The following is an 11,234-nucleotide window of genomic DNA, read 5'->3' as shown; positions in this document are numbered from 1 at the left end:
AGATAAGAAAGCCTTCTTCAGTGATAATGCAAAGAAATAGAGGTTACCAATACAACGGGAAAGACTAGAGATCTCTTCAAGAAAATTAGAGATACCAAGGGAACATTTCAGGCAAAATGTGTACAATAAAGAATAAAAATGGTATGGACCTAACAGAAGCAGAAGATATTAAGAAGAGGTGGCAAGAATACACAGAAGAACTATAAAAAACGATCTTGATGACCCAGATAACCACAATGGTGTGATCACTCACCTAGAGCCAGACATCCTGGAATGCAAAGTCAAGTGGGCCTTAGGAAGCACCGCTGCATACAAAGCTAGTGGAGGTTATGGAATTCCAGTTGAGCTGTTTCAAATCCTAAAAGATGATGCTGTGAAAGTGTTGCACTCAATATGCTTGCAAATTTGGAAAAGTCAGCAGTGGCCACAGGACTGGAAAATGTCAGTTTTCATTCCAATCCCAAAGAAAGGCAATGCCAAAGAATGTTCAAACTGTGGCACAATTGCACTCATCTCACACACTAGCAAAGTAATGCTCAAAATTCTCCAAGCCAGTCTTCAACAGTATGTGAACTGTGAAATTCCAGATGTTCAAGCTGGATTTAGAAAAGGCAGAGGAACCAGAGATCAAATTGCCAACATCCACTGGATCATCAAAAAAGCAAGAGAGTTCCAGAAAAGCATCTACTTCTCCTTTATTGACTACGCCAAAGCCTTTGACTGTGTAGATCACAACAAACTGTGGGAAATTCTTAAAGAGATGGGAATAGCAGACCATTTTATCTGCCTCCTGAGAAATCTATGTGCAGGTGAAGAAGCAACAGTTAGAACTGGACATGGAACAACAGACTGGTTCCAAATTGGGAAAGGAGTAGGTCAAAGCTGTATATTGTCACCTTGCTTATTTAACTTATATGCAGAGTACATCATGTGACATGTCGGGCTGGGTGAAGCACAAGATGGAATCAAGATTGCCAGGAGAAATATCAATAACCTCAGATACACAGATGGTACCACCCTTATGGCAGAAATAAAAGCCTCTTGATGAAAGTGAAAGAGGAGAGTGAAAAAGCTGGCTTAAAACTCAACATTCAAAAAATGAAGATCATGGCATCTGGTCCCATCACTTCATGGGAAATAGATGGGGAAACAATAGAAACAGTATCAGACTTTATTTTGGGGGGCTCCAAAAAATCACTGCAGATGGTGACTGCAGCCATGAAATTAAAAGACACTTGATCCTTGGAAGAAAAGTTATGACCAACCTAGATAGCATATTAAGAAGCAGAGACATTACTTTGCCAAAAAAGATCTGTCTAGTCAAAGCTATGGTTTTTCCAGTAGTCATCTATGGATATGAGAGTTGCACCATAAAGAAAGCTGAGTGCTGAAGAATTGATGTTTTTGAACTGTGGTGTTGGAGAGGGCTCTTGAGAGTCCCTTGGACTGCAAGGAGATCAAATCAGTTAATCCTAAAGGGAATCAACCCTGAATATTCATTGGAAGGACTGATGTTGAAGCTGAAACTCCAATACTTTGACCACCTAATGCAAAGAACTGACTCACTGGAAAAGACCCTGATGCTGGGAAAGATTTAAGGTGGGAGGAGAATGGACGACAGAGGATGAGATGGTTGGATGGTATCACCGACTCAACGGACGTGAGTTTGAACAAGCTCCAGGAGTTATTGATGGACAGGGAGGCCTGGTGTGCTGCAGTTCATGGAGTTGCAAAGCGTTGGACATGACTGAGTGAATGAATTGAACTGAACTGATCAATTAATTTTGCCTAACATGATACAGGAAATCTCCTTAGAAACTTTTAAAGTATATTAATGCAAAAGACTCTGAAAAGTCTTAAGGGTGTTCACTTAATCTTGTCTAACCGCTTGTTTCTCAACTATATTTGGAACCTCTTTTTACAGGAAAGGATGACTGGAGTCGTTGAAAGCTGCCCACTTCTGGTCATTCTAGTCCCCACCTGCCTTCAGTGGGACTCCCAGGGAAAGCAACTTAGAAGGGGATTTGTAGTCAGGAGTATTTTTGAGAGTGGTCTCAGGAACATGGGCGTCCCAGGTGGCTCAGTGGTATAAAGAATCCCCATGCCAATGCAGGAGATGCAGGTTTGATCCCTGGTTTGGGAAGATCCCCCAGAGAGGGAAATGACAACCCTCCAGTATTCTTGCCTGGGAAATCCCATGGACAGAGGAGCCTGGTGGGCTACCATCCATGGGGTCACAAAGAGTACATGGCTTATTGACTAAATAACAACAACTCAGGATCATTACTGGTAATAGCATGAAGGAGGAAGGATTGGATGGAGAAAGTGAATAACAGTGAGGTGAATCAGTCACAACCAAGGTCTCAGCCTGTCCCAGAGGAGGAGGTAAGATGGTCTTTCAGGGCTGTCCTGTCTCAAGGGAATGGAGCCAGAACTTTATATCCCACTTTGACCATCCCTGGACATGAGCTGTCCCCAGGAAGGGGTGTGACCTTGGGCAAAATGGCTATTTTCAGCTGAGGACAGGTCCCAGAGAATGACCTTGCAGAGCGCCGCCAGCATCCATAGTCTGAGCAGTGTGTCCATCCTGCGGGGCGTCTGGGCAGCATACCACAGTACCCACTACACCACCACCTCATTACCTCCCTGAGCCTGAAGCCAGTGTCATTTGTCATTTGTAGTTGCCCTTGAACTGTTGTTTGTCTGATGGTAGAGATTGTTTCTCTTTTACCTATGACTCTAGCAGAATTCGGGCTTCCTGGTTGGCTCAGCAGTATAGAATCTGCTTTCAATGCAGGAGACACGGGTTCGATCCTTGGGTCAGGAAGATCCCCTGGAGGAGAAAACAGCAACCCACTCCAGTATTTTTGCCTGGGAAACCCCATGGACAGAGGAGCCTGGCAGGTTGCAGTCCGAGGGGTTGCAAAGAGTTGGACACAACTCTGACTGAGCATGCATGCCGCTAGCAGAAGTGACAACAGAATGCCCAAGGAAGGCTGTCTCTTTCAAGAAAAATGGGAGAAGACACTGGTCCTTTTGGAAGTGAAGAGTATTCATTCCTGTGTAATTGATTTGCAAACACTCCACCCACTCCATTCATCCATATCATGTGCCAGCCATCATAAATATTTGAGTGCATGCCTGGGGAATGCTTGGGCCTGGCTAGGAGTCAGAGGGGCCATTAGTTCAACCAGAACCAGGGTTCCTCTGACTGCACTGCTCTTCACATCTGTCCCTAAGATGGACCAGGCCTGACTGGAGGGGCTTTTTAATGGAGCTCCTCCAGAGGCACTGATTCTGAAGAGTTTGCAATGGATTCTTTCAGTGTCCTGTTGTCTCCAGTAGAACAAGAACATGTGATGTATTTCTGTGTAGCACATTGCTCCAAAATTTAGTGGCTGGCTTAAAACAATAACAATGTACTAGTTCTCAGGGTTCTATGGTTTAAGAGCTGAGACAGGGCTTAGCAGGCTGTTCTGCTCCAGGTGATGTCAGATCTGATCATATATGTGGCTACATTCAGTTGAGGCTGAAATGTCCAAAATACCTACTCATCCCCCAGTCCTCTCTCTACATGCCTCACCATCCAGGACTCCGCCTTATGACATCGCAGATGAGCAGTAAGAGCAAAGGACCCAGAATGGGTACCAGGTAACTCCTGCCCTGTGTTATTGGTCAGTGCAGCTCTTAAGACCAGCTCAGAGTCAATAGGAGAGACTGAAATAGACTCCACCCCTCAATGGAGGCGCAGGAAGAGAGGATGGCCATCTTAATTGCACTATAGTGATGACCCTCTCATTCCTATAGATTTCTGATGAATCGCTATTAGAAGCAGATATTTTTTTTTGTTTTTAAAGGGGCATATAGGCATCCCTTTCATGTGCCCTGGATCTGGAAGCACACTTTTGGGAAACTCTTTCCAAAATATCCTGCTGCAGACATGGAGAGATGGGCTGTCTCCAGGGAGGAGTTTTTCCACCCTACCTAGGAAGGAGTCAACAGTTGTGTGAATTTCAGCATCAGGAGGTTCTGCTGTTTAGCTTTATATCCCCCTGCATAACTGCATTCACTTGCTCCCAGCTGTGATCATCATCATTGCCATCATGTCATCATTACTCATCATCAGGGCAGGGCCTTTATTAGACACCCAATTGCTTGTCCGATGGTGCTGGGAGATGGAGAGCAAACGCAGCAAGGCTTAGACCAGGCCTGCCTGGGGTGATGCCCAAGGCTGAATCGGAAATTCCAGAACCCCCACAGAGGCCACACAGGCTGGAGCATGAAGGATGAATAAGAGCCCCAATGTATGGCTAGGGGCTCACATCATGTAAGCTCAACAGAGGCGACAGGGTCAGAGGACCACAGCATAGCATTTTTTTTTCTTCTTCTGAAATTTAATTTTTATTTTATCTTGGAATATAGTTGATTTACAATATCGTGTTTGTTTCAGGTATATAGCAAAGTGATTCAATTATGCATATACATATATCCATCCTTTTTCAGGTTCATTTCCCATGTAGGTCATTACAGAGTATTGAGTAGAGTTCCCCGTGCTGTACAGTAGGTCCTTGTTGATTATCTGTTTTATATAGAGTTGTCTGTATATGTTAATGCCAAACTCCTAATTTATCCCCCACCCTCCACACCAAACAGCATGGCATTTTGCCTTCAGGTTCTCCTGGTTCTGCTGGTTACTGGGGCTCCAGTTCAGTTGGCAGAAAATTAATTCACAGAAAAACCCTTTGGGGAAACTGGGAGATAGATTCCCCAATCTGGGTCTGAACAGATTTTGGCGTCTCCACCAAAGGCAGAGACAGACTTGGGGCAGGATGTATGTCTGCAGACAGAGAGGATGGTGAAACTCATACACAGGGCCGAACTCATGGGTTCATATGTAAAAACGTGATGGGCAAGTGCTTGACCCCAGAAACGCGAAGCACCAGAAGGGCCAACATACAGCTGTGCTGGGCCAACGAATTTAGAGCAAATTAACTGCAGTGAAAAGACTGGAATGGAACTGTAGTGAATCTACAGGGAGATGAAGACTTCCATACATTATCTGTCAATTCAGCAAGTTACTGAGTTGATCACTCAGCCAGTACACGACGTGGCTGGCAGCTTTTTGCAACTCAGCTGATTTCCACATGCCACTTGAGACCCCGAGCACATTTTCTCATTGGAGATGACCAGTTAGTTGCTGCCTCACAAGGTAAGGCAAGGTAGAAGAAAGTACTTTGGAAAATGTAAAGTATATAAAAATATTAGTCTTTACAAACAGAAACAGACTCACAGTTTTCAAGAACGAGCTTATGGTTGCCGGGAGAGGGGAAGGCTGGTGGCAAGGGGGGGTGGGGGGGGAGGTGTAGTTAGGGAATTTGAGATGGACATGTACACACTGCTATATTTAAAGTGGATAACCAACAAGGACCTGCTGTACAGCACAGGGAACTCTGCTCAATGTTATGTGGCAGTCTGGATGGGAAAGGAGTTGGGGAGAATGGATAGCCGTATATATACGGTTCAGTCCCTTCACTGTTCCCCTGGAACTATTAATATCCAACATTGTTTGTTAATTGGCTATACCCCAATACAAAATAAAAAAGTTAAAAAAATTCCTCTTTAAAGAGAGGGAACAGATGGGGAAACAGTGGAAACAGTGGCTGACTTTATTTTTTGGGCTCCCAAATCACTGCAGATGGTGACTGCAGCCATGAAATTAAAAGACGCTTACTCCTTGGCAGGAAAGTTATGACCAGCCTAGACAGCATATTAAAAAGCAGAGACATTACTTTGCCAACAAAGGTCTGTCTAGTCAAGGCTATGGTTTTTCCAGTAGTCATGTATGGATGTGGGGGTTGGACTATAAAGAAAGCTGAGCGCTGAAGATTTGATGCTTTTGAACTGTGGTGTTGGAGAAGACTCTTGAGAGTCCCTTGGACTGCAAGGAGATCCAACCAGTCCATCCTAAAGGAGATCAGTCCTGGGTGTTCATTGGAAGGACTGATGTTGAAGCTGAAACTCCAATACTTTGGGCACCTGATGTGAAGAGCTGACTCATTTGAAAAGACCCTGATGCTGGGAAAGATTAAAGGCGGGAGGAGAAGGGGATGACAGAGGATGAGATGGTTGGATGGCATCACTGACTCAATGAACATAAGTTTGAGTAAACTTTGGGAGTTGTTGATGGACAGGGATGCCTGGCATGCTGCAGTCCATGGGGTCGCAAAGAGTCGGACACGACTGAGCAACAACTGAACTGAACTGAAAGAGAGGAGAAGGCAGTGGCAGAGGATGAGATGGTTGGATGGCATCACTGACTCAATGAACATGAATCTGAGTAAACACCAGGAGATAGTGGAGGACAGGGGAGCCTGGCATGCTGCAGTCCATGGGATAGCAAAGAGTTGGGCATGACTTAGCAGCTGAATAGCAACAAAAACAAAAGAAAGGAATAAGTACATTTTAGCAGCGGTCAGTGTAAAGATAAATTCACAGAAAAACTGGAGGGGATCACACTGACCTGGGAAGAGAGTATGTGTGTGTGTGTGTTGGTCACTCAGTCATGTCCAACTCTTTGGGACCCCATGGACTGTAGCCCACCGTGTTCCTCTGTCCACGGAATTCGCCAGGCAAGAATAAGGGAATGGGTAGCCATTCCTTTCTCCAGGTGATCTTCCCAACCCAGGGATCCAACCCAGGCCTCCTGCATTGCAGGCAGGTACTATATCATCTGAGCCACCAGGGAAGCCTGGGGAGAGTGTGGAACCACCTCAAATGGCTCTCGTCCTCTAGGTCTCTCTCTGCATCAGAAGGAGATTCTGCTCCTCCGGGGGAGATTTCATGGTACAAATAGGCTTTCAGGAACTTCCTACTGTGATGTCTGGTTAAAAACAGGCCTTTGAGTTTCAAAAGCCAATCCTTGGCGAGGAATGGAACTGATGCAGCTGTAGTTCTCAGATCTAGGAGAGGGATAATGATGTAAGAATCAGGCTCCTTCCTTCTGAATTAGAAAAGGATGCTCGTGGCTGTAGGAAAGGATAATTAGAGAAGTGAGTGCATGGATATTTGTGGTCCCTGAGAAAAAAAAAGGGTTCTGTATCCCTCTTCCCCACTGGCTGAATCTAGATGGGAGTTAAGGGAAAGGTCTTTGGGCTAGAGGAGGACAGGGGCTTGGCTTCGTGCTCCAGATTCTAGCAGAGGCAGCAAGTGCACAGAGAGAAATGAGACTGTGGGTGTCAGCAGGTGTGTAGGTGGTCCCTGCTTTAGAAATCTCACAGTGTCCCCTGGAAGGCCAGGGGCTATGTGATCTGGCAGCTGGAGCAGAAGTGACGAAAGCCCAGTGCACTTACCCTCCTTCCCTGTCACCTGGAAGCCCTGAGAGCCTCCTCCTCCCCAGATAGGAATTACTCCTGGAGGAAACTTACCCAAGAAGTGGACTGAGGTAACTTTCCGCCAGCTAAATGGGGCCTTGAAAGAAAATTCAGGTGACATTCCTGTTGAATACAAGGGGCCTCCCTGGTAGCTCAGTGGTAAAGAATATGCCTGCCAGTGCAGAAGACATCGATTTGATATCGGGGTCAGGAAGATCCTCTGGAGAAGGAAATGGCAACCCACCCCAGTGTTCTTGCCTGGAGAATCCCATGGACAGAGGAGCCTGGTGAGCTACAGTCCATAGTGTGGCAAAGAGTTGGTCACGACTTAGTGACTAAACAACAACAACCCTGTTGTATAATAAAGTGTTTGGCTGCCTTTTAGTTCTGGTTCATGAGAAGGAGCCTCTAAATCTTTGACTCTTCATTACTCATGAGCCTCTTGGATCACACCTGAGTTTATACTAAGAGTTATGATGACCCAAGGATAGGACACAAGAAAGACTGGTCATGTGATGAGAGGTGGGGTCTGGCTGGTGTGACCTCGGCAGAGGTGGGGGTGAGTAGGGAGGGAGAGAGGGAGGTGGGAGATTGATTTCAACCACCTGGACAATGAGTCAGTCGATCAGGCTGATGTAACAAGATTCCAGTGAAAAACTCTGGACTTTGAGGCTGGATGGAGCTTGGTGGCTGGCGATCTCATTGATGTCCCAGGAGGGTGACGTGCCTGAGTCCACAGGGAGGACCACAGAAGCTCTGCATTTGGACTTCTCAGACCTTTGCTACATGAGCATTCTCTTGGCTGGGCCTGGCTTGGCTGTTTTATAATAAAACAGTGATTGTAAGTAGAGTACCTCCTGAGTCCTATGAGTCCTCCTGGGGAATTACTAAACCTGGGGGGTTGTGGGAAGCTCTGAATTTGTAGCCAGTCATCAGAAGTGTGGATGGCCTGGGACCCCCCTGGAGTGTGGCCAGAGTGTGAGGGAAGGGCCATCCTGTGGAGGACTCAGACTTTAACTTGGGGTGCAGGGGGTGGGGGTGGGGAGGTAACTGGCTAGTTGTGCCAGAACTGTATTGCAGTTGGTGTCAGAAGAGTTTCCAAAAAGTAAAGTTGCACACTCACAAAGGAGATGTGAGTATCTCATAGGGTTGGGTTTTAAGAAGCAAGCAGAGGCAAGGAAAGCTATTCTCATGGTGCTTGGGAAATAGAAGATCTCAGTCAATGTCTACATTTATTGTTTACTGTTAATCTAATTTTGGGGAGAAGTCCACTCTTTCCCCAGGTAGATTAGGGTTCCTCCTCCAAAATCAACTTTTTTTTTTTTTTTCATGGTGAGAGGAGGAGGTGGGGAGGGGAACAGGAAAGATTCTTGGAAGATTCCTCTTCAGCTCTTGTTTTGCTTTCATGATCATTCATTTGCTTATTAATTTTTTTTCCCACAAATAATACCTGGTATCATAGGTAAGAAGGGGCCAGGAGACCATGGGGAGGCTTTGGGAAGAATCCAGACACCACACAGTGGTGTGTGGAGGTGCGAGAAGTGGTCATATTCTGGATGTACTTTCTTTCTTTTTTTTCCTAGTCCCTTAAAAAATAATTTTATTTATGGCTGTGCTGGGTCTTCATTGCTGGGCAGACTTTTCTCCAGTTGCTGCTAGGGGAGGTTACAGTCTAGTTGTGGTGAAGGCTTCTCATTGTGGTAGCTTCTTTTGCTGTGGAGCACACACTCTAGGGTGTTCAGGCCTGTGGCATGAGGGCTCAGTAGGGGCTTGGGCTCAGTAGCTCTAAGGCACAGGGGATCTTCCTGGCCCAGGGCTCAGTAGCTGTAGTGCTTGCACTTGGTAGCTCTGAGGCACAGGGGATCTTCCTGGCCCAGGGCTCCGTAGATACAGTGCTTAGACTTAGTAGCTCGAGACATCTTCCTGGCTCAGGGATCAAATCCGTGTCTCCTGCATTGGCAGGCAAATTCTTTACCACTGAGCCACCTGGGAAGCCCCTTTCTTTCTAGTTTTATTGCTTGAGTACAACAGACAAATTTATGCAATCAAGCCAAAGGTTGCAGATGACTTGTATTTCCGGTTGAGGAGAAGGACTTATTTGGCCTTATAATATCCAGCCCACCAGTGAATACGGCTCTCAATCAGAATCAGATGTAATTGATTTTATCTTTTATCCTTTCTTTTCCTCTCAAGATGCTTTCGAACAGCAACGGCTTTCTAAATTAAATGATAGAGAGCCTCAGGAAAATCAGGAGCAAGTCCTTTGGACTTAAGAATTCTTAATATTTTATTGCCTGTCACAGAATGTACTGTGTAACATCATGTGAGTCTCTGAGGACCACCCCTATGTGTGAGGGAGTCAGGCTCTTCTTGACCAGTTTGTAGGTCTGCTCCTTCATGTTTTCAGACGTCAGCTTCAGCCAGGTGGGTACTCTGTGACTGGGGGACAGAGCCGACTGGGACAGGCCTTTCTGGGGAGCGTGCATGCGATCCATGATGGAGGCGGTCTGGTGCCAAAAGAAAGAGACATACTTTCAAGTTTAGGATTTGCCGACAGATTGGATGCGGGGTTAGAGAGAGAGAGAGGAAGATGCCTCCCAGGTTTTGGCCTAAGTCACAGCTGCCACTCACTGAGATGGGAAAGGTTGCAGTGACCTTTTGGGGACCATCTGCTAGTCCTGCAAAGTCACAGCCTGTTTGATCGTTCCCAGGTGGGTTTATCACTTTTTATTTTTTACCAAATTGAAGGCAGGAGGAGAAGGGGACGACAGAGGATGACATGGTTGGACGGCATCACTGACTCAATGGACATGAGTGTGAGTAAACTCTGGGAGATGGTGAAGGACAGGGATGCCTGGCGTGCTGCAGTCCGTGGGGCTGCAAAGAGTTGGACACAACTGAGCGACTGAACAGCAACAGTTTTTTACCAAAATGGCCCGGTTTGTTCCAGCTTTTGGTGGAGCTTTCCACAGTGAGCTCCGGCTTTAACTCTACAGACAAATCAACTGCTTTTGATAAGACTGATGTTTGGTTGGTCCATGGAGCCCTCCTTCACAGTCATTCATTTTGAGTGTTTATTTGGAAAGTGTGTATATGGATACATTTAATGTGGTGCTGATTGAAAACAAATTGTAATTTTAGGTTCAGCCTTTGGAGTCGAGCTCTCTCTTTCACATGGCTTCTGTCTCAGTGATTTAAAAAAAAAATTACTGTGCAATTTTTTCTTTCTTAATTGAAACATTTGACACACGACATTGTGTAAGTCTCAGTTGTGTAATGTGTTGATTCGATACATTTATATACTGCAATATGATTGCCACTGTAGTGTTAGTTGACACCTCTATGGCATCACATAGTTATTTCTTTGTTTGTGGTGAGAATATTTAAAATCTAGTCTCTGAGCAAATTTGATGTTTCTAATAAAATATTTGTTGTCAGACATGACTGAACGATTAACATTGTTATCCATAATCATCATACTGTGCATTAGATCTCCAGGACTTACTTATATACTAGTTGCAAATTTGTATTATTATTATTATTTTGGCCACTCTAGGAGGCTTGTGGAATCTTAGTTCCTCTACCAGGGATTCAACTTGGGCCCCCTGCAGTGAAAGTGCCAAGTCCTAACCACTGGAAAGTGAAAAAAAAGTGAAAGTGTCAGTCATTCAGTTGTGTCTGACTCTTTGCGATGCTGACTGTAGCCTGCAAGGCTCCTTTGTCCATGGAATTCTCCAGGCAAGAGTACTAGAGTGGATAGTAGTGGTAGTGTTAGTTGCTCAGTCATGTCCGACTCTTTGCAGCCCCATGGACTGTGGCCCACCAGGCTCCTCTGTCCATGGGATTCTTCAGGCAAGAATACTG

At 45.6% G+C, this 11,234-nt stretch overlaps 1 pseudogene; it reads right to left on the bottom strand.

Moving 5' to 3' along the window:
* Window positions 1–9,407: 9,407 nt before the first annotated feature.
* Window positions 9,408–9,865, bottom strand: LOC145539651 (small ribosomal subunit protein uS15 pseudogene; annotated as a pseudogene).
* Window positions 9,866–11,234: the final 1,369 nt, after the last annotated feature.

This window comes from Giraffa tippelskirchi, chromosome 2 (genome assembly GCF_054371585.1).
Source record: "Giraffa tippelskirchi isolate mGirTip1 chromosome 2, T2T-mGirTip1v1.2.pri, whole genome shotgun sequence".
Classification (NCBI taxonomy): Eukaryota; Metazoa; Chordata; class Mammalia; order Artiodactyla; family Giraffidae; genus Giraffa; species Giraffa tippelskirchi.
The sequence above is the reverse complement of the archived record's forward strand: the minus strand, read 5'-3'. Positions and strand labels throughout refer to the sequence as shown.